At 45.5% G+C, this 24,671-nt stretch overlaps 1 long non-coding RNA gene across 1 annotated transcript in view; it reads right to left on the reverse strand.

Annotated features, from left to right (window-relative positions):
• Nucleotides 1-1,568: 1,568 nt before the first annotated feature.
• The window catches only part of LOC122237970, a 58,841-nt gene continuing 35,738 nt past the window's right edge, over nt 1,569-24,671 (reverse strand). Inside the window, exons 2-3 of the long non-coding RNA XR_006216823.1 lie at nt 16,500-16,535; nt 1,569-2,485 (exon numbers count right to left, since the gene is read on the reverse strand). This is a non-coding gene — a long non-coding RNA (uncharacterized LOC122237970). The remainder of the gene's footprint in view (nt 2,486-16,499; nt 16,536-24,671) is intronic.

The raw sequence follows: 24,671 nt of genomic DNA on the forward strand, positions 1-24,671 counted from the left end.
TTAATTAGCAATTAGCAAGTACATACTTGGCAATTAATTTAAAATTAGCAGCATCTACTAAACGCCCAATAAGTGGGTACATACAATAACACTGACATTGAAAGAAGAAAGAGATGATTGTTGTTTAATAAGGTGAGAGAAGGCTTCATGGAAGAAATGTGATTTACCCTAAGCTCTGAAAGAATATCGAAGTGTGAGATGTGCACAAGGGAGCAGGAGGGGCTGGCCCAGAACTGTCTTCAAGGTTCAGAGAATTCTCAGTCTTGGGTTTCTTCCCTGTTGGCCCCAGGCAGAGGAGCATCTAAAACGTCCCTAAAGGAACCTTCAGATTCTGAGGCTTCAGAAGAAATCTCTACACTTTGTCTATTCGCGCCATTGTGACTTGCATTCGGGGCAACACTGGATCCCGGCCAAAGTGGGTTTCGTGGGTGCTTGGCCTAACGCTCTCTTTTGCCTTCTTAAAATGTGTCATAATTTAACAAATAGGCAGTGGTATTTTCATTTTGAACTGAGCCCCCCAAATTTTGTAGCCAGTCCTGATCCCGGGGGAAGAATGGATCCAACAGTAATATGATCAAACATGGGTAAGAAGGCAGCGAACCGTGTGGCTTCCTCCCCCAAGCTGGGACACCAGTCTAAAGGGTGAGGGAGCTCCAGTTCTCATGTGCCATATAGACGGCTTGTCACCAGTTCTTATGGGTCAATTTAAACTCCTTCAAATGATCAGATGAAGCTAATTATAATCTTCTAATTTCGCTCATAGCAAGGGATGCCCCACATTTCACTTGGGCAATTAAAACCTGCTTTCCTACATTTTAGGTTTTCTATCACACTTTTTTAAAGAAGAAAACCAATCCATAAATGCTATGACTAAATGGAGGGAGAAAGATTGTAAGATTTATTTATTTTTTAAAATATTTATTTTGGGGGGAGGGCATAAGCAGTGTAGCAGCAGAGAGAGGGGGACAGAGGATCCGAAGCAGGCTCTGCATTGACAGGACAGAGCCCGATGTGGCGCTCGAACTCTCGAATGCGAGATCATGACCTGAGCCGAAGTCACACGCTCGACTGAGTGAGCCATCCAGGTGCCCCAAGATTTATTTTCAATTTCATTATTTATGTCTTTTATTTTAAAGCTCACTCTGTATTCTCATTTCTCCAAGTTGCTGTAACAATTCAGGTTGGCTCTTTTACCTACCCTGAGTCTTTGGTTCAGGAGGCTCCAATCCTCTGACCTGCAATGAAGGACCAGCCTCTCCCCCTCTTTAAGCTTTAAGATGTTCCTTGCACAGTTAATTCAAAGCCATTTCCCTCAGGACTTTGGTTGCCATTAGAGATTTGGCTTTTCTTCTGAGAATGGAGAACTCTACGTTTGAACAGAGTGAAAGAAAGCTTGCTACTTACTGCTGGAACAGCCAAGGTTCTAACTTGGTTTAGAGAACTCAGTATTGGGGCACCTGGCTGGCTGTTGGTAGAGCGTGTGACTCTTGATCTTGGGGCCATTGAGTTTGAGCCCATGTATGGCTTTTTACTTAAAAAAAAAAAAAAAAAAAAAAAGGAATGCAGAACTTAGTATTTATCTGACAGATGACCACAGCAATTCCATTACTTTGAGAACAAATTTGAACTCTTCCTCGGGGCATAAATGCAAAATGTAAAACAAATGAGGCAGAAGGAAAATGACATTAATGGACCACATGCTTTCATAACGCTTCATTCAGGAGAGCCAACCACTTTCTATAAAAAGAATAATATCTGAACGTGATGATTAAGAAACCAGAGCTTGGCTAAGCTAAACACAGGACGTTCTACAGTCAAATTCAGGGTACTTTGATGGGAATGATCAGCCATGTAATTTAAGTCTTTTGTGACTAGACAGAAGAGGGAAGTTTGTGTGGTTCTAAAAGATCAAGAAGGGAGATGCCTTTAATCAGTGGTATTCAAGTGGGGTCTCTAGGTCCTAGAGGAGTCGCAGAGATCCAAATTATTTCTGTAATAAAATATGAAGGTGTCATTTGTTTTTTACCGTGTTGACATTTGTACCAATGCTGCTAAAGCAACGGTAGGTAGAGGTACAGGGTCCTTGGCCTGAGTCAAGGCCCTCAACTATACTAGGGGTCCCATTAAATCTGTCACGGCCCTATGCTTGTAGTTACAAAAAACGAACAAACAAACATGTACGTTTCACTTAAGAATGCCCATGATGATGTAGTAAAACTTTAAATCTCAACCTTTTTAATAGTCTTAAAAAAGGAAACTTTTCATGTCAACCCTTGTAACAGTCCGCATAACAAGATGGAAAGTACTCGTGGAGCACTCCTGTTGCACATGGAAGTACAGTAAATGTCTCGAGAAGTCCTTAAGCAATAGTTTGAGTTGCAAGCCTTTGGTTTCCACGGTGCACCATTTGTACTTGAAAGAATGACTGACGGACTGTGGTCGCTCAGACTCGAGTTTGTTGGACACGTTCTCAAAAATCCTGTCACTGAAAGGAAAACAACAGAAGGTATTTGTTGCCAATAGTAAAATTCAGGTTTCGAGCAGAAACGAGGTTATTGAAAACCTGTCAGTCACCATGGACTTGACAGCTTTCCAATATCCCAAGAATTTTCTGACAAGATTGGTGTTGATATGAACAGGAATGCTTTTTTGATACGTATAGCAACATTTGGAAGACCTGCAGAATTCAGACAACCAATATTTTTCAAGAGATCAATGCATGCCGTGACCAAACCATGCATGGGTAAAGCACCCACTGAGAGTGCGAACGAGAACAATAGAGTTTAACGTAACAGCACGAATCTGAAACTACACTGTGACTCACCTTTAAGAAATGACGCTGGTTGAGAAACTCAAACCCACCATTATTTTTTTTTAATTATTTTTTTTTACATTTATTTTTGAGAAACAGAGTGAGACAAAGCGTGAACAGGGGAGGGGCAGAGAGAGTAGGAGACACGGAATCTGAAGCAGGCTCCAGGCTCTGAGCAAGCGGTCAGCACAGAGCCTGATGCGGCGCTCGAACCGACGAACTGTGAGATCGTGACCTGAGCCGAAGTTGGACGCTCAACCGACCGAGCCACCCAGGCGCCCCAAACCCACCATTATTTGAAAGGGCTGTTGAAATACTTCTTCTTCCACAGAAATATCTGAGTGAGGCCAGATTTCCTTATACACTTCGACTAAGAAAACATATTGGGACAGATTCAAATGAAATGCCAAAGCAGAGAGAGGACTCCTGTCTTCTATTAAGCTAGACATTAAGGAGATTTGCAAAACTCCCAGACAGCACCACTCTTCTTACTTTTGTTTGGTTTGCTTTGGAAAATACTGACTTTCATAAGAAAGTGTTATTTACGTGATGGGGTTATTACTGTGCTTTTACATAAATCAGTAAGTATTTTTACAATTTCTCAATCTTATTTTTTAATATCAGTAATGTAGCCCGTTGTAAACAAAAGCTCTCGAGGCTCGTCAGCTTTTCTAACTAGGCTCCCAACGTGGGGCTTGAACTCATGACCTTGATATCGAGAGTCACGCGCTTCACCAACTGAGCCGGCCCGGCGTCCCAGGCTCTTCAATGTTTAAGAGCCTAAAGGGGTCCTGAGGCCAACAGGTTTGAGAACCCTTGCCTTATATGAACTACATACGATTGGAGGACACACAACCAACAATGAGTGCTACAGATTCTAAAGGAAGCCTCCAGCATGAGATGACTGAATCCAACCAATTTCATGGCGAATTTGGCCTCTTGCCATTATATTTGATCCAGAACAGAAAGGATATTAACCTTTTATTTTTTTTTCTCATTAAATTCCACCACTTGGCAGTAACTATGTTAAGAGGAGCAGATTAGTAGATTATGTAAGGAAGGTTCCCCTGGGTTTGGATTTAGATTGTTATACTACTTGATTTTCCCACTCTTGAGTTCCCCTCTTGCCCGAGACCATAAATGCAACAATTTCCCAGCATCATTCCAGGAGTCTAAACAGTCTTTGGAACAGCTGCAGAATGTTGATGGTCTCAGGATTCCTTAAAGGAATCTTTAAGGAATTTTTCTGTGGGTAGGGGAAGCCACCGCCCGTGACTCTTAATTAAATGTTGAAAGCCCGCGCCTGCCCGCAACAATGAAAGAAACTGTGGATTCCTCAGAATCTCAGTGCAGATAAACTGTCCCCTCTTCCGTAAATAAGGACTTGTTCCAGAGAACTCTCTATCGCCTTCTTCCTTTCTGTTTAGTGAAAAGGCTATGCTTGATAAATGGGAAAAGCAAACGGGTGGCTTCCGTGACTGCATTCACTTGAACACATTCCTCCTGGCACTGACTTCCTTCCTAAGGCTCACAGCTGGTCGAACTGTAGGGCCTACCTGCCATGGGAGGGACGGAAATGCAGCCAGGGCCAAGGCGATTTTCTCCAGGGACACGCTGAGCAATATCCCAAACATAGATTCACTTTACTGGGGATGAGACCAGAGGGTACACACAGCACCCACAGCTCCTCAGCACTGCACTGGGTCCCGGTGCAGGAAGGGACGGGGACCCAGAGCATAACGGGCCCCATGAAACTGAAGCCGGAAACATCTGGCCCGTGGGTGGCCAGTTTCTCCTTAGTTCCTTCTTCTGTGTCAGGTTCATTACAATTGTCAATTTACCCTTCTGAGTTGAAACCAGTAAGTTAGCAGAACATTTGGGGATGGGGAAGATCCCAGAAAGATTTCTACATGCAGATCAAATGAGCATACTCACGAATGGTAATGAGTTTATACCTCTGATACTGGGAGGATCTGGACATCAGTAATGAAAGGGAAACCTCAGGCACCCTTCCGCCCCTGTCAAATCACAAAGCTGCTTCTTACATGCCTCTCAATTTGACTGTTTTTGACTTTCATTTTTATCAGATTTTTGAAGTTCTGTTTTCTTTTTAATTTTTTAAAAAATATTTATTTTTACAGAGAGAGGGGCGCCTGGGTGGCTCAGTCGGTTAAGCGGCCGACTTCGGCTCAGGTCATGATCTCGCGGTCCGTGAGTTCAAGCCCCGCGTCGGGCTCTGTGCTGACAGCCCAGAGCCTGGAGCCTGTTTCAGATTCTGTGTCTCCCTCTCTCTGACCCTCCCCCATTCATGCTCTGTCTCTTTCTGTCTCAAAAATAAAATAAATGTTAAAAAAAAATTAAAAAAAAATAAAAATTAAAAAATAAAAAATATTTATTTTTACAGAGAGAAAGAGAGAGAGAGAGACAGAGCATGAGTGGGGGAGGGGCAGAGAGAGAGGGAGACACAGAATCGGAAGCAGGCTCCAGGCTCTGGGTTGTCAGCACAGAGCCCGACACGGGGCTTGAACTCACAGACCGCGCAATCATGACCTGAGCTGAAGTCGGATGTTCAACCGACTGAGCCACCCAGGCGCCCCAAGTTTTTAAAAAATGTTATTTATTTTTGAGAGAGTGCGGGCGGGGGAGGCATAGAGAGAGGGGGGCACAGAGGATCCAAAGGGGGCTCTGTGTTGACAGCAGCCAATGGTAGGGCTTGAACCTATGAATCACGAGATCATGACCCAAACCGAAGTCAGACGCTCAACCAACTGAGCCACCCAGGTGCCCCTTGAAGTTCTATTTTCTGAGAAGTTTTGTAAAATTTGGTGGCTTCACACACTGTATGGATGTTAGGTGAGTGGTCTCAGTCGGGTCCTGCAGGCCCAGGGTAATTTCATCAGTCATCTAACACGAGAGGCCTCGCTACAGGTCCCTAATAGTTAAATACCTTTAAAAAGTTAAACTGATATTTATCTAGATAAAATGTGTATCTCTTCTTTCTCCCCATTAAGTCGATTGTATTAAGGTAACCTTTCCAATCTGCCCCAAACCGAATCAAACAAATAAATGAGTCAAACAACACTCTCCAGGCAAGACTATATCAAAGGCCCCAGTATTTCCAGTTTTAGTGACTCAGGAAACAAAGACTAAGTCTCAGACCTACTGACTCAACTAAATTGAATTATAAGGATGAAAACCAGACTCTGAACTATGGCAACCCTCTAGGGCAAGGCCGCCCTGAGCCGTGAAGGCATTTAGGTTCACTCCTTTTTAAAAGTGTGGTTACATTTGGGGGCAAACTTCACTCTCAGTGTAAAGTTAATTTCAAGTTCTTCTGCTCAGGAACTAGATTTTCCCATGTTCCCAAATCGGTAATGTCTTCTTTGCAACCCAAAGCCTCCATACTCTCTGTTACTACAGAAAAGAAATAAGCAGACAGCCTTTCCACACAGTCAGCCACCCCAGTGAACAAACACAAAGGAAACTCAAGATATTTGTAATCACTCCCTGTGAAATCTCTAGCAGAAGCATAGGTGGGTTGATTCCAACGGCATTCACTTCCTGCTCTTGCCATATGAGTAAATGTTAGGAAACAACAGTGCCCTGAGTACTCAGCCCACAGAGGACAACTGTGGGTGAAGAATTACCCAAAGATGGAGAAGAGGGACCCAGAGAAGCAACTTGCCTAAAGAGGTAACTTGTAAATACACTACCGAGGACACCTTGGAGACCCAGATCTCTAACGAGGTATCTGAAGTCCACTTCCTCAGGTCTGGAATGAACCGAAGAACGTTGCATGCATCTATAAAAAAGAGAATTCTCCGGTGTCGATCGAGCATTATTTAAGGGAGAGAGAAGATATGGGGCACCTGGCTGGCTGAGTTGGTACAGCATGGAACTCTTGATCTCGGAGTTGTGAGTTTGAGCCCCATGCTGGGTGTAGAGACTACTTAAAAATAAAATCTTTAAAAACAGAAAGGGAGAAGGAGAAGGATATGAGATTGTAAGATCCTCAAGGGTAGGTTACTATCACTGATCTTTGCATCCACAGTGCCTGGCATGGTAACCAATATGCGGTAAATACTCAGTACATGCTCATTGATCTGTTTTATGGTAGAAATCTTGGCTATTAGAAACATTTTACCAGACATCCTGGATAAGCCTGAGGCCATTTAATTTTCTTAGGTCATCTAATTTTCCGTGTCCTAATTCAAAGTCTGCCAAGCACACCGCTGGTCACAGATGTGTTTTCCCCACTGTCCTGCTATCCGGAACATCCCTGGAGAGTGGGTACAAGTATTCTGGTCGCTGAAAAGGACTTTCTCCCACTATAAATTGATAAACTGGAATCCTGGCCCATGAAACGTGAGCATGGGTCAGTATACTAGAGTCTGACTCGCTCCAGGTAAACTGATGATAACCGAGTTGCCAAACCGGTAACGCTCAGGACGAGACTTCCGCCTGCGCTAAGCCCTAAAGAGAGAGGGCCACAGATGCGAGGTCCTGCCTACGCTGTAGGCCACCAGTCCTGACACCAGTATGAAGCCTACCCACCACTGGCAGCAGTCTAATAGTGGCATAAATAAATAAGATGCAACTACGTAAATAAATAAACATAAGCTTTAACACTTTTGCTGCTTTGGATGGTAAAAGGTAATGAGAAATGGAAGGGAGCAGAGCAAACTAGGTGAACATACAGGTTTTGGAGGTTAGGAAAGCTAGGATTGCATTGGGTGGTTACTTTGCGAATTTAAGCAAATTATTTAACCTTCCTCAATCTCTCCATTTTCTTTGTGAAACTGAGACAATAATCATATCCATTTCATTAGGTTGGGAGGAATGAGAGAATCTACAAAAAGATTTAAAATTTTCCATTGCTAGCAAAATAGCGGACTAGAGAAAATCCTCCCACTACAGAATACTTAAGGATGCTGAGTTCAAAATTATTTTTTTTTTTAATCTTTAAAAATGTATGGACTAGGTCTCAAGAGAGTAAAACATTCCTCTGAAATCAGGAATGAAGCTGTAGGATCAATCCAAGGAAATGAGACACTATCGGACATTCAGCTAGCCTGGAGGCACCTTCCGGTCCCAGATGGTCCAAGCTTTCATCTTAATGGAAACATGGGTGGGCAAGGGATTAGGAGGAAGGAGAACCAAAGACCACTACAGAAAGACAAGGCACATAAAAGGCTATGCCTTTAGAGAAATGTTAAATAAGGGAAAAACATGAACACCCCACCCAAGCAGTAGACAAGGAAAGTCATCTGTCTCAGTCTTGACTTTTAGTGGAAGAAGAAAAAGTCTTCCCGAGTCAGGTTGTCAGATTTAGAAATAAAAATACAGAGTGCCAGGGTTTTCTAGAGCAGGGAAACTCTTCTACACTTGTCCAAATCAATAGAATGTACACCACCAACAAACCCTAATGTAAACTATGGACTTTGGGTGTTAAATCTGTGTCAATGTTGGTTCGTTGATTGTAATAAACATACCATTCTGGTGGGAGATGTTGATGGAAGGGAGGCTGTGTGGGTGTGGGGAGGAGGGGTATGTGAGAACCTAGAACTAAATGGTCAGTTTTGCTGTGAACCCAAAGCTACTCTAAAAAATAAAATCTATTTATTTTATATAAATAACATGCTTATACTAAAAATGTATTCATTGTCGATTTGAAATTCCAATTTAACAAGGCACCCTGTATTTTTTATGGCAACACTGCCCTTCATAATCCATGGCTATTAGCCAGACCTAATATGGATTTGGGTCATGAATTCACATTACCTGTCTAAAAACTGTAAACTAAAATATTTATATTAAATAGATCAAAGTTTGTATTGTTCCTAGGTGCCTGGTAAAAGCAAACAAAAAACTTCTTCCTATAAAAAAAATGCATCTTTACCCCAGGCCTCAAAATATTCCCGCAGTAGGGGTGCCTGGGTGGCTTAGTCAGTTAAGTGCGATTCTGGCTCAAGTCGTGATCTCATTGATCTCACTGTGCTGATGGCATGCAGCCTGCTTGGGATTCTCTCTCTCCATCTCTCTCTGCCCGTCCCCTGCTCTCTCTCTTTCTCTCTCTCGAAATAAATCAATAAACATTAAAAAAAAAATTCCCACAAATAGATTTCAAACAAATGTAACATTACAATAGAAAAATACAAGGAAACAAAAGGACCACAGAAAAAAATACATGGACCAGACTCACCAGGACATTAGATATTGCACTAATCAGATATAGAAAATAAACCATTTAAATAAATAAATCAGAAATTGAAACCATAAGCAAGAAGAATTTTTATATGACCAGAAACATTAAAAAACTAACCTCTAGAATAGATACATATAATTATTGAAATGAAAAACTCAAAGAAACCATTAAAAAGCAGATTATACATGACTGAGTAAAAAATCAATGATCTAGAAGCCAGAATCCAGCACCAGGAAAAAGAAAGAAAAATATGAAGGGAAAGTAGAATACGAAAGCTTGAGTAAGAAGAACTAAAAAACATTCAATGAAATTCCAAAAGGAGAGGAAATTAGAATTTTCCAAAACCGATAGTAGTTTTGAGGACTGATAAACCCTCAGAATTAAGAAGCGTAAAGAATACCAAGAAAGATCACTTTATTATTCATCAGTGGATGAATCGATACAGAATATGTGGTTCATGCATACACAATGGAATACTACTCAGCCATAAAAAAACCCCACAAAATTTTGCCATTTGCAACAACATGGATGGATCTAGAAGGCAGAATGCTAAGTGAAACAATTCAGTCAGAGAAAGACAACTACCATCTGATCTCACTCACGCGGACTTTAAGAAACAAAACAAACACAAAAGAGACAAATGTAAAAACAGACTCAAGTGTAAAGAACAAATTGATGGTTATCAGAGGTGAGGTGAATGGGGAGACGAGTGAAATAGGTGAAGGGGATTAAGAGGACGCTTATCCCGGTAAGTGCAGAGTAACGTACAGAATTGTTGAATCGCTATGTTGTGCGTTATGTGTACAGTAATATAACACTGTACGTTAATTATGCTAGAATTAAAAAAAATAAGAAATGAATAAAATTTTTAAAAAACCAAAATTCAGAATTCTGACTACCTTTTGAGAGAAAACAGCGTGCACAATCCTGGACTAACATGCAGGGAACTCCAGATATTTATAATGTTCTATTTCTTTTCTTCTTTAATGTTTATTTTTGAGAGACAGAGAGACAGAGCATGAGTGAGGGAGGGGCAGAGAGAGAGCGAGACACAGAATCAAAAGCAGGCTCCAGGTTCCACACTGTCAGCGCAGAGCCCGACGTGGGGCTCGAACTCGCAAGCCATGAGATGATGGCCTGAGCCCAAGTTGGATGCTTAACCACTGAGTCCCCCAGGCGCCCCTATAACGTTCTATTTCTTTTTTTTTTTTAATTTTTTCTTAACGTTTATTTATTTTTGAGATAGAGACACAGCATGAACGGGGGAGGGGCAGAGAGAGAGGGAGACACAGAATCAGAAGCAAGCTCCAGGCTCTGAGCCATCAGCCCAGAGCCCGACGCGGGGCTCGAACTCGAGGACCGCAAGATCGTGACCTGAGCTGAAGTCGGACGCCCAACCGACTGAGCCACCCAGGCGCCCCTATAATGTTCTATTTCGTAAGATGTATGGTGATGGGGGGGGCCAGAGGTTCACTTTATTATTATGCATCCTAATACACATGCACATCAATATTCCTTTTCATTACCAAATATTTATAAAAACATGAAAAATGTTTAAAAAGACCTTATTGTGTAGTGCACATAGCATTCAGTATCTAACGATAACACAACAGCTGCTGTGCAGTCACCAGAAGATCTCTAGTGGCATGGGCCTCAGGGGCACTGGGTTGCTAACACTTTCCAGCTAGGACCCCCTATTCATGCATGTGGCTGGTCTTGTCATGGCGACAACTCAGGACAATGAAGTGGTCCTCCTTCTTTAGCCAGCAGCCTGATTCACCTTTACCCCTTCATCCTCCTCATCCATCCATCTATCCATCCATCCATCCATCCAATAAATACTTAAGTACCTCCCAAGGTCTGGGAACCTCCAGACTTCAGCTTTCATCCAAAGTCCTATAGTTTGAAGAATCTTAGGGCAACAATCGGTTAGCAAGTTATAGATACATGACTGGAGTCTAGTCCAAGGTGTATCTGATCCCTCTCCCTTGACCACCCCTCTACCAGTGTGTTTTGAAATGGGTTGTTGTGATTCATAAACTTGCATAATACATGATTCACAAGCTTCTCCCACACATTCGTGATTTTCATCCCCTCAATTCTGGTAACTGAAGCTCCCAGCTCACATGCACCGACGTGAAATGCCTTCATGACAGGTAACCAGGAGATTTTATCATGAACTGACTGCGATATTACAGAGGATCTGTGTGTAGGTTTCCTATTGCTGCTGTGCCAAACTATCACAAACTTGAAATGAGATTTGTCACCTACAGCTCTGTAGGTGAAACGCCCAACAGGGGTCTTACCCTGGCTAAATGAAGGGCTCAGCAGGGCTGCGTTCTTTCCTGGAGAATCTTTTTCATTGCCTTTAGCAGCCCCTGGATGTAGCCCATGTTCCTGGGCCGCTGGCCCCTCCTCCGCCTTCAAAACCAGCAATGTCAGATCCAGTCCGCACACAGAACTCCCCACACCCGCTCTTCTGCCTCCCCTCTCCCCACTTTTAAGGACCCTTGTGATTTCACTGGGTCCACCAGATAATCCAGGATCATTCTCTAGTCTGGGCATCAGCCGATGAGCCCCCCTAATGCCTCTTTGCCATATAAAGGAATATGTTTAGGTTCCGGGGATTAGGACGTGGACATCTTTGCAGGTAGGGGTGGAACTACTCCACCGCTCGTACTATGAGACATCACTCATTATTCCCGAATTTTCTCTCTAAATTAGATGATCAAAAAGTAAGCCATCAGGATCATGGTATCTCTACCTTCCAGAGAAATGATTTACTTAAGCCATGTCTTAACGTCTACCTTTATAGAAGATCCAAGTGTGACCGAACAACCTCTGTGTTTTTCAGAAACGATTGAAGTTACTGTTCAGCACGTTATTCAATGTTCTTTTAATGTAAGAGCCTACCTTATAATTTTTTGCTAGAGTTTAATACCAGGAAAACTCCTGATTCAGCAGATGGATTCGCCAAATGAAAACAAGGTGGACCACAGTCTTGTCTACCTTGCGCTGGTGGCCAGAAAATTTCAGAATGAAATTCACCCCACTTCCTGTAGTTTCTGTTTTGTTTTAGCTCTAAAAAAATTTTCTCATTTTGGGTTTTTAAAGTTACTGCAAGTACTCTAAAAAGTAGTCACTTCAGGGACGCCTGGGTGGCTCAGTCAGTTGAGCGTCTGACTCTTGATTTCGGCTCAGGTCACAATCCCAGGGTCGTGGGATTGAGCCCCCACATTGGGCTCCACACTAAGCGTGGAGCCTGCTTAAGATTCTCTCTCTCTCCCTCTACCCCTCTCCCCCACTCATGTTCTCTCTCTAAAATTTAAAAAAAAAAAATCTTCTAAAAAAAAGTAGTCATTTCTGTCTTAATAAATATAATGAAAACATCTATTAACCTTTTTTAAAAAAAGAGATCACTTGCACCTACTTTTGAAAAACTTACAAATGCTTTAGCAGGTTCAGGATACTGTAATTAAGAAATATTAAGATTTTCTAAGAATTTATGCCTAGTATGTACTCAAAAGAGATTTGGTGAATAATGCCTAATCACCAGTGAGCACGATAGCATTTTATTAAATCTAGCTCCACGGACCTAAATGCTGCTAGGATATTCTACGGTTTCAAGGCCCCGAACCACCACAGTTAATAGGGGAAAGCATAGATAGCAGGGGATGTGCCTCCCACTCTCACCTCTATAAGTGGCAGCTACAGGTTCCTTTGGCCACACTTTCACATGCAGAGCAATTAGGTACAAATAAGCCCCCCAGCATTTATGTGGGACCACAGTGCAGCCTGACCTGCCTTTTCTGCTTGGTATTCCTTTAGTCACCTTTACGCAACCTGTGCCTCCAGCGAATGGGACCCTTCGGGGTTCCCCAAAATTCCGTAACTTACGCCGTGCTCTGTACTTAAGCGTACGGCCCCATCTCCTCACACTCCGGGAGTCCTCCCATGTGCATCCTTTTTAAAAATAATAATTTCCTAAGTTTATTTATTTACTATCGAGAGAGAGGGCAAGCTGGGGAGGGCGGGGAAAGAGAGGGAGACACAGAATCCGTAGCAGGCTCCAGGCTCTGAGCCGTCAGCACAGAGCCCGTGAGATCATGACCTGAGCAGAAGTCGGATGCTCAACCCACTGGGCCACCCGGGCGCCCCTCCCCCATGTGCATCCTTAAAGGCCACCTTCTCCATCCTGCCTCCTGCCATGCAGCCTCTCTCTTGTGAAACCCCACGGTACTTTGTTTCTTATGGTTCTTACATTTTATGTTCTACTTTGTAACGCAACTGTACGTGCACAGATACACACACATGCTTGCGAACCATTTGCATTACTTATCTTTATAATCCCTTTTAGAAGAAAGTGCCTTGTAAATGACATGCGCTCAAAGTATCCATTGAATTTAACTGCATATAAATTCCCACATATAATTTAATTATATGCATAACTTTTGTGCTAATAGGAATAAAAACCACGCTACCACTTATCACACTGCATTACATTTTGCGGACCAGTTTATCTGGATAGTTCGCCCAAAGGTTTGTTGAAATTCGAATATATTTAATTTAAGATTCAACAGCTCCCTCTAGTGGCCTCTGTGGGCAACTGAGCTTGCTGGACTCCAGAGTTCAAACAATTTCATTTTATTTTTGGTACTTAAATTTGAAGTGGTTCTCAATAATTTCAGTTTTAATGTTAAAAACTGATTGCCACTGAATGGTAAATTTCATTTGGCATAAAAGTGTCATTTTTATGCCAAGAATAAATATAGGCAGTTATTGGTCAATGGTTTCCATCTCAAATGACTATAAACCTGTTGTTAAAAATATGAATATAGGGGCGCCTGGGTGGCTCAGTCGGTTAAGCAGCCGACTTTGGCTCAGGTCATGATCTTGTGGTCTGTGAGTTCAAGCCCCGCGTCGGGTTCTGTGCTGATAGCTCAGAGCCTGGAGACTGTTTCAGATTCTGTGTCTCCCTCTCTCTGACCCTCCCCCGTTCATGCTCTGTCTCTCTCTGTCTCAAAAGTAAATAAACGTTAAAAAAATATATATGAATATATTTTAAATGTTAATAAATATTTGATTAAGGTTACAAAGCAAGTTTTCAGAAGGTCACGTATACTTTACCAGTACATGAGAATGACTATATCTTGGAACTCAGTGACAATACACAACACTCTATTTTTGCTTTTTCCAAATTCTGGAACAGTATCAGTTACAAATAACTTAAAAGCTCAAGCATTTTAACTATACAATCAAATGTTCAAGTTGAAATGGAACAACGTAAAACAAGGAACCAAGTAAAACTGCAAAACGTTAAACCCCAAAGTATAGCTCTTAATGAGGCCCAAATCTCTTAAGACACCATGCCCATGGCCTGGGGGTTTCCGCCGTGAAGGGCAAAGCTAAGGAGGTCAAGGTCTGGCTGTTGGTGGGTCTCCACACTCCGTGGCGGGCTTCCCAAGGAAGCAGCCCAAGCCACAGCATCACACAGTGAGAGGCTAAGCTGCAATAAAGCTAACTGTCTGAATTCTGGAAGAGCACAAAATGCTGCAGCTGGCCACAGGCTCTCCAAAGAACTCCAGGGAGAAACTGGTGGGGATCCCAACCTCCCCCGTCTTCACTGGCTCCAGAGAGGACAAGAAGAAACAGAAGGGCAACACTGAAATCTACAGCCATCATTGCTCATGTGACCTCCTTTGAGAAAATAAAACATCTATTTAATAGAAGCTTTTCTTGTATCCAGAATGTCTCTTTCCCTTTGGATTCCCACTGTTGCCTAGGATTCCAACAATTATTTACAAGCATTATAATTTTTGTGAATACTTTGATAGTTTCCCCTCTGGAGTTGTGTTTTTATATAAAATCTGACTTCAGAGAAGCGTTTTCATTAATGATATTTATTCTAATTGGGAAGGATGCACAAGAGGAAAAAAAAAGAGAACACACACACACACACACACACACACACACACACACACTGTAAGTTAGATAATCGTTTAGTGTGCGACATAAAAAAAATGTTTTAAAATACACAAAAATTATTGCTGGAGATTTTTTTTCATCCTAAGTTTACCAAAAAGCAAAACAGAACAAAAAACATATAGAAATTGGAACTAATTCTACTGCTATTAAGTTGGTAGTTATTCTATAGTATGTTATAAAAATGCATAGTGTTTTTTGCTTTCGTTGATAAAAATCATATAAACTTGGGGCTCCTTCTTCTTTAGAAACACATTCACTTTCCCTGAGTATCACCCAAATTATAATAATATGCCCACTGAAATCCACCCAGTCAGGGATGTTTCACCACTCTCCTTCATACTAAATATTAAAAACAGGCTGAGTAAATTTTTAAGAGTTTATCATAATTTCTTTTCACCAAATGATTCTGAAGTAAGATATAACGGACTATGATAATCCACTTACCCAGCATACCAAAATTTGGAACCCAAATGCCATCACGTAATTTGTCCACAAACAAATACAAATAGTTAAAAATTGAAAAAAAATGCATCAAGGAAGCAAAATATTTTTCACTTCAGGTCAACGGTAAATGGCAAATGAATGGCGACATCAGGTAAGGTTGATGGTTCACACGAAATCAGTGAACTTCAACAAAGCCATCCGATCACCTAGCAAGGAACCTGCACCTTCTTGTCATCAATGGCTTCTAATGAATAGACACCTCTGAGTTTCTGACATGTAATCTCAGATTAGATTTTCTAAATTTCTCATTGCTAACTCAGTCAAAGCTTCCCATACGCCGTTACCCACTTTAGTTGGAGAATAAGGAATACAAAGATGTTTCATTCAATACTTAAATGGACTTCCTTAGACTCTTTACTTGTCTGTCTTTAGCCCCAATGTGGAAATCACGTCTATAAATAATGCTGAGACAAACATGATCTTTCGCAACACTTCTATCTATCCATCAGAAAAGATACTTTGGCCTCACAACCATGAAGTGATTATTAATATAACTTAATTTATAAGAAGACATAAATACGTCATATACATGTATATGCATACTAAAATGTGTTAAACCCTAAAGTTATATCCATCCAATAAAAAGCAAAAGGCCCCAGAACACTCCCAGGTTTTTATCACAACAAAACATCTCAAGAATGTAACAGCCTCATGTTTGATTTTCCATTGGGGCGAGGTGACTAATTTGCATTCGTTTACAAAATAAAATCATCCCCAAGTTCGCCCACCAGTGGATTGGCCAAAACAGCAGAATAGTTGGTAGCAGTACTGAACATTAACAAAGTTCGTTTATGACCCAGAATTATAGTAAGAGGAGGCCTTAACTTCAAAAAGGAAGACGTCACCCAAAGGGCCTGACGGCAGGGCAGGGTGGGGGGGGGGGGTATATGTTGAAAGTCAAGAAAAACGTGAAGCCGTCAGTCTGAGGCTCCAGAAGAAACAGAAGAGACAGTGGGGTGGGGGAGGGGATGGAGGTCTGGAGGCCATTCTTACCAGGTTCGGAGCACTGGCGACTCTTAAGGACAAGTCCTGGAAAGGAAGGAAAAGATGTGCTGTTAGTGCGCAGACGTGTGAGAGATCATTGGAAGTTAAATTAGAATGTCAGTTCTCGATTTGATCTGAAAAAAATATATTGAGAAAAAATAAATTGTGTGTGCACACACACACACACGCGTAAATGCATGCGTATACATTTACACACCCTTGATAGCAGATTTTAAGAGCACTGAGAAAATGATGCATTCTACCTAACATATCTGGATCACACCGCAACCCCACGGTTCTGGCTGTGTTATTCCGTAACGATGAGCCCTGGGTTTCAAATTCACTGATCTCTGGTTAAGTGCACAGGCTCTGAAGCCAGACTGCATAGGGTCAAATCCCAGACCGCGGTTTCTTGCTGCGTGACCCGGGGCAGTGATTTCATTTCTCTGCCAGGCTAACGGCAGAGAATGGAGTGAGGACTAAGTGAATTAATATCCACAAAGGGCTTGGAGCACTGCCTGGCACATTGTAAGCACATGCAAATGCACGTTGCCATCTTGGGGATTTGCTCTCTGTGGCGAAAAACTGGGCAGCTTCTCGGGAATCCTTGCTCCTTTGCAGACATTTATTAGCTCCCTCCACTGGCCCCCCACTTGGTCCCCCACGTGTGGAGAACTTCTGCTCCCCAGTCCCTACAGCCTCATCCCATCCTTCCGGAGCCCATCACCAGCCCTTGCCTTCCAGAAGCACCCTTCGTGGAAGCTGCCTGCCCCTTCCTACTTAGGATCATGCTAATTTATGCTCATCATACCATCTGGATGGGCAGCTACCTATTCACTCTTTTATTCACCAACCCAACACGCGTTGATTGAATGCTGGCAGTGGGCCTGGGTGGGAACGACGGAGGCCCGCCGTCTCTGCACCCATGTGATTTATCGTGTCTTTAATCCCATGGGGGGGGGGGGCAGGCCAGGCGGGGACAGAACTGTCACCCTATTGCTGGAACTGTGTGCCATACCACACATCCTGGAGCGTCCTGTGGGGCTTGTCTCTAAACGAGGACACAATAAAACTTCTGGGAGAGAAAACGCTAGAGACACAATAGCTCGTGAGGGTGACGGCAAGGGAGGAGGGGACCGGATGCAGGGTGCTCAGGCTCTGGGGCTCTGCGCGGGTCCCTGGGGCGCGGAGCCCGCCTGGGTAGAGTCAGGAATGTCAAGTGCAGCCCAATGACCTTGCTGGGTTGTGGGCACAGAGAGGCAATTTTAAGCCAATGTTATGGGTGCAGTTTGTATCACTTTCCCCCCCAGCTGCTGAGGAAGGATGCTCCAAGTGCTTTCGGCGAGACCTCAAGGAAGTTGGAAGTCAGCGAAATAACATTAGTGCAACGGCCAGGGTGCTGTCAGAGATGGGAAGAATTGCCCTTTGGACACCGCTGAGGGTACAACTCTGCTGGGAAATGGCCATCCCGGCTACAGGCGGGGCCGCCGCTGCCCATCAGAGTGACCACGTCATAAGAGGAGCGCCACCGTGTGACAGAACGGTCACGCTGGTCTCAGCCTGCCTGCCCAACCAGGAGGAATGGCCCAGAAGCAGGGCAGAAGGACAAAGCCACACACCGAGACCAAGGGCTGACGGACCGTAAGAACATCTGAGGAAAAGGCACAGAGCGTCCCGAATCCTGCCAGGGGACGGAGGGGCTTGGATGGGGGTTCCTGCCATTTTACTGTGGGGCTCGGAACCCGGACACTTGTCACCGTGGCTACCACCCCCCGACACACACTGCCCGTGCCGTCCACATCACGGTAGGGCTGGGGTGCAGGTCACAGCAGAAAACAGAGCAACATTCACTTCATGTCCACACAGGAAGCGTGAGGCCAGCACTCAGGGGGGTTCGGGAACACGAAACTTGCTTCGGGGTTATGGTGAAGTCTCACTAAGTAGTGAAGAAAGTATCCAGGTCATTTAGAAATGACAGGCCTTGGGGGCGCCTGGGTGGCTCAGTCAGTTAAGCGTCCAGCTTCGGCTCAGGTCATGATCTCACGGTCCACGAGTTCAAGCCACACAGAGGGCTCTGTGCTGACAGCTCGGAGCCTGGAGCCTGCTTCAGATTCTCTCTCTCTCTCTCTCTCTCTCTCTCTCTCTCTCTGCCCCTCCCCTGCTCATGCTCTGTCTTTCTCTCTCTCAAAAATAAAATAAACATTAAAAAAATATATATTAAAAAAAAAAGGAAATGACAGGCCTTGCTCTGTTGAGAAATTACTGCTATTACCATCAAGATCTAGAAAGTGCCACAAAAGCAACCAGAAAGGGAGGATGCCATGAGGCTGACACAGTGTGTGTGGATTACAATGTCAGCAATTAGGGCAATTCCTTTCCTCCGTCCCACGCTAAACCAAGCAATCTTTTTCTCTCTTTAATGTTTATTTATTTTTGAGAGAGACAGAGACACAGACAGAGTGTGAGAGGGGGAGGGGCAGAGAGAGAGAGGGAGACACCAGATCCGAAGCGGGTTCCAGGCTCCGAGCTGTCAGCACAGAGATGCGGGGCTCAAAGTCCCAAAGGCCAGATCATGAGGACGCGTCACCAAGGGAACCAGCCGGGCGCCCCAAGCAATCTCTCCCTTCAAAGGAGCCCAGTAAGTAACAACGACCAACGTGGGCAGAAGACGTGCCCGACTTTGTTACAAACTAAGAAACGGAGGAAACAGGTGAATCGACTGTTTAACACGGTTTGACTATAAAATAACTGAGAAGACACGGCAGCCAAAAGAACATCTGAGAGAAAATTATTTCTTTATACTTTACATGATTGTATTTTTAAACTTTATTTTTTTAGTAAAAATTGTCAAGTAGCCTCAAAAATGGAGCTGAAAAGACCTCTGTGAATCCATTGCCTAGATTCAACAGCCATCATTTCACTCCGCTCATGCCATGAATTTTCATTTTGCTGGGTTTTTAAACAGCAAATCCCAGTCTTCATGGTACTTCACCCCTCGATCATTCAATATCCTCTTTAAAAGGGGACATTTTCTCACATAAGCATAATGCTTTCATCACACGAAACAAAATTATCATTCCATAGTTAAGTCAGCCCTCTAGTTCCATGGTCGTTTTGCTATAACCCCTGAGTTTACAAATAGGTGTTTTTCCAGAAGTTTGGCTCTAAGTCAGTTTCCGTTTCAGAAAATGTTTCCCACAACAGCATCTTTAACCCATATATCACCTGAAATAGAACAATTGTCCAGCTAAAAATGGTAGAAAGTCGTGCTTACCGTGTAAAAATGTTCTATTTCTACGGAATCACCCGGAATAAACATCTTCGTATACATTGTCTTTGTCCGTGTTTAAAATTATTTCTATCCTAAGTGAAATTCAAGAATTAGGATCATCCTAAGAATCCTGTTTCATGCTGCCACACTTCTTTCCAGAAAGTGCTATAGACAAGTGCTTCTCACACCTTAATGTGCATTGGAATCACCTGGGCATCTTGTTAAAATGTAAATTCTCCTTCCGGACATCTGGGGAGGGGCTCCGCGGTGACATCATGCTATCTGCTCATGGTTTGAATGGTATCCCCTGCCCTCAAATCCATACGTTGAAGGGGCGCCTGGGTGGCTCAGTCGGTTAAGCGTCCGACTTCAGCTCAGGTCACGATCTCGCAGCCCAAGAGTTCGAGCCCCGCGTCGGGCTCTGGGCTGATGGCTCAGAGCCTGGAGCCTGCTTCCGATTCTGTGTCTCCCTCTCTCTCTGCCCCTCCCCCGTTCATGCTCTGTCTCTCTCTGTCTCAAAAAACAAAACAAAACAAAACAAAAAAAAAAAACGTTAAAAAAAAAATCCATACGTTGAAGTCCTCAGTATCTCAGAATGTGACTTTATTTGGAAAGAGGGTTGATACGGATATAATTAGCTTAAAAAAAATCTTTTAATGTTTACTTATTTTTGAGAGAGAGACAGAGACAGAGTGTGAGTGGGGGAGGGGCAGAGAGAGAGAGGGAGACGCAGAGTCCCAAGCAGGCTCCAGGCTCCGAGCTGTCAGCACGGAGCCTGACGCGGGGTTTGAACTCACAGACCGTAAGACCCAAGCGGAAGTCGGCGCTTCACCAACTGAGCCACCCAGACACCCCCAGATATAATTAGTTTAGACGAGGTCATCAGGGTGGGCCTTCGCCCACTCTGACCAATGTCCTCATTAAAAGGGGAATCTGGACACAGACACGCACACACAGAAAATGCCACGTGAAGACTGGAGCCACGACGCCGGAAGCCAGGAGAGAGAAGCCTGGAACAGATCTTCCCCTGGAGGCTTCAGAGGGAGCACAGCCCTCCCAACACCTCAGTTCGGCCTCCCAGCCTCCAGAACTGTGAAACGCTCAGTGTCTGTTGGTTAGGCCCTCAGTTTGGGGTCCTTTTTTCAACAGCCCTAGCAAACTAATGCACAACCCTTTGCACAGCCCGGGTTAGGAGGATTCCTACTTGGACACACCCCGGCCCTGTGTTTGGGGTTAGGATAATGACTACAAGCTTAGACTCTGCAGTCAGACGGGCCTGTGTTCCATAACCTGTCCTGGGTAACTTCGTAAATTACTGAATCAGGCTGAGCTTTGATTTCGTCACTTGTGACACGGCCATGCAGACCTGTCTTGTTAGGGTTTTGCAAGAGTTACATTACAAACACATGCGATATTCCAACTCTGCTGACCTTCAAGAGAGTACTTTTTAGGGCAAAAAAAAAAAAAAAAAAGTGGAGAAAAACTCAAAAATTTGTAGGCAATCAGGGAACAGGTGGGTGGTAAGGAATGGAAGCACAGGTGTGGCTTACTCTTTCAAAGCTTTTTTTTCTTTTCTTTTTTTGAAAAAGGGAAGTTAAAGAGAAATGGGACTTTGAAGGACTCACAAGGTCAAGGAAAATGTAATTTTTAGGATGAGCAGGACTTAATATCTTTTTTTATTATTTTTAAGGAATTTTTTAAATGCTCGTTTATTTTTTGAGAGAGAGAGACAGATCATGAGTGGGGGAGAGGCAGAGAGAGGGAGACACAGAATCTGAAACAGGCTCCGGCCTCTGAGCTGTCAGCACAGAGCCCGATGCGGGACTCGAACTCACGAACCGCAAGATCATGACCTGAGCTGAAGGTGAATGCTTAACCGACTGAGCCACCCGGGCGCCCCTAGATATCTTTTTTTTTTTTTTTTAATATTTTTGTGTTTCTTTTTTTTAAGTGTATTTATTTATTTTGAGAGAGCGAGTGAGCATGTGAGCGGGGCAGGGGCAGAGAGAGGGAGGGAGAAAGAAAATCCCAAGTAGGCTCCACACTGTCAGTGCAGAGTGAGACATGGGCTCGAACTCATGAACTGTGAGATCATGACCTGAGCCAAAATCGAGAGTAGGACACTTAACTGACTGAGCCCCCCAGGCGCCCCCTTGATTGTCGATACCTTGTCCTCATCCTCGCCACAGGTAGAACCCAGGGCACTGTCCCCAAATCTTGCCCCAGGTGCTGGGGAAGGGGCAGGGGGCGGTGTGGCTGCCTGGGTCCTCCACAGCCTGGAGCTGAGAGGCCGAGAGACAGCTGGAGGCACAACTTGAGCAACGGTCGGCGTGAAGGGGTCAGAGGGGGAAGGCCGGGTAGAAGGAAGGGGATGCTATGAAACCCCGGGAACTCAAAGAAAAGCGAGAGTCCCACTCGACGAGTGGGCAGTGGGGCGCTGAGGGGAGAGCCCAGGGTAGGCGCAGCGTGCACGGGGAGGGAGTACTAAGTGCTCTGAGTGCTGCTCGGAAAACCCAGGCTCAGCCCACCGAGCAGGTGGATCGGGGGAAGTTCCTCCGGGTGTGCCGACGTTTCCCACGTGACCTTGTGCCATCCTCCCACGCTGGCTCTGGGCTCAGACGTGTGGGCGGTGCCCGGTGGGGCATTCACAAACGGGACACAGCAGAGGCTTGGGAAGCCCCATTTGGACCTGCTCGCGGTTCCCCTCTGCCACCACACGAAGAACATGTCCGGGCGAGCCTGCCGCGTGACGGGAGACCCCCGGCTGAGTAGCTCCATCACCCCAGCTGGGTGCCAGCTAGGTGAGGGGGCCCCGTCAAGCCCAGGTACATCCCCAATCTGTAAACCCACGAACTACACGAATGCTCGGTGTCATGAGCCACTAGGCTTCGGAGTGGCTCATTACGTGGCGTAACGATGGGAACAGACGATGGGTACGGTGCCCGCGGTTGCTCAGCAGCCACGGCAATGACTCCTCTGGAAGACGAGAGCCCCTACCACACACCCCAGTTGTGGAGCCAGTAATGAGAGACGGGGGGGCACAGACGCCAGGAGCTCATCCTGGCAGAGAAAGAGGGACCACGGGAGCCACTGAAATTGGAGGGTCATGACCTCGATCATCTCGGCCAACTTGAAGGGTCCTAACGTGAAGTCCAAGTGGGCAGCCTGTCAGTTAGTATTTCCCGTAAGGGTGTCTCTCTCGCCGCTCAGACCCAGTAGGTAAAATCTTTGTGCCCATCCTGTTTACACCGGAAGGCGCCCTCAAGCTATTAGGGGGCCAGCGGCTTGGCCAGATACTGACCGGCAGGGGGCATCCGAGGCCGACGGAGCAAGCTTGGGCAAGACGGATGAGAGTTTTGTCCACAAGCTGCCCTGCACCCCCCTCCCAGCCCCCGGAGTCTAAAAGTGTTTTGGTCTGAAAGTGCAGCACAGTTGCCCGCTCTGGGGTGGTTCACAGAATCCCTGTGTCCGTGACGGAGGGTCTGGCTGAGATGCAGGGTGGAGGCAGCAAGACTCCCGGGCAGGTCTGAAATCTGCCCTGACCTGGCATCATCAACCACTTACCCGCTTGGCTTCTTGGCAGTGGTTTTCCAGTGACCGAGTCCCTCGCATTCCTGCCGGGCCCCACGGTCAGAGGCAGGGGCCACAGGCAATCCCTGCAGGACACCCAACGCCTCTACCCTCTCTGAGTCTGGCACCGAGTTTGATTTATAGATACAACGGTATGCAAGACTAGGTCCTGGCCCTGAGTCTCACAGTCACAGGGGTAGGAGGAGGTGGACAGGACGGCCGCCATGACAAGTGTATGAAGAAAAGGCAGAGAAGCCCGAGGATGTTACCCGGTCTGTGAGTTCTGGGTCTGTTAGTTCAAGAGAACGTCAGGGCTTCACAAGCCCTGGCCAGTTCATCCCTCGTGACCTCTCCGGGGCCTGTCCAGACCTGCTTTTGCCGGAAGGGTCTGCAGGCGGCATCACTGGCCGCCTCTTGCCTCTAAGATCAGGACCACCACGTGCCCGGATACACAGGTCTTGGCCAGAGGCGGCGGCCACGGTCTCAGTACGTCCTCTGCCAGGCGCAACGTCAGAGCCTGGGATTCCGCTCCCCCAGTAAAGTTAGAGCCCGGTGTTTTCAGCCACACGTGGAGAAGAAAACAAGCCAGGGTCAGTCCCTTGTTGGCCAATCTAAGGGTCCTGGTGCCACTGGGTGTGCTGCCCAGCCCGAGCATCGAGAGCAGTGGTAGGGTTCCAGAACTCTCCTGTGGCTCAGGGCTCCATCCTCATCAGCGGCAACACTCTCAGGCTCTGAGGCCCTGGTCACCGTGGTCCCCAGGGGTGGGGCTGGAAGGCCAAGTTGCCTCCCAGGACTGTACTGGGGCCCAGACCAACTGTGGAATGTGGTGACTAAGCAGCATCGCCAAGGTGGCATTGCCTTGGGAATGGGGAGAAGGAAAATTCCTAGAACCAGGCGCTCAGGAGTCACGCCCACTTCTGGGTGCTGATTGAAGTAGGGGGCAGAAACCCCAAAGTGCGGGCCCAGCCTCCAGCCTCAGGCGAAAGCTGGCCTCCCCGCCTGCGGAGCACGGCCTTGCAGGGAAGGAGCATAGCTGATGGGTCAGGTCCAGGGGAAGAAGCCAGAGTCAACGTGTCACGGCGGTCAGCCAGCTGGAGGGTCCAGACACATCACAGCAGGATGGAAACAGGGAAAAAGGCAAGAGGAGGTCAAGGTGGAGACTGCCTCCCAGGCTCAGGGAATTTCCACGGGAAAAGCCAGGGTGCTGTCCCTTGAGAAGGCAGGCAGGTGCAGGGCAAAGCATCCAGGCACCTGGCAGAGGGGACATTACGTCGGCCACGGTGAGGAAGAGTGGGTCTGATTCAGGCCGGAAGTAGAACAGGCAGAGGCAGAGGACAGGG

This window comes from Panthera tigris, chromosome A1 (assembly GCF_018350195.1).
Source record: "Panthera tigris isolate Pti1 chromosome A1, P.tigris_Pti1_mat1.1, whole genome shotgun sequence".
Lineage (NCBI taxonomy): Eukaryota > Metazoa > Chordata > Mammalia > Carnivora > Felidae > Panthera > Panthera tigris.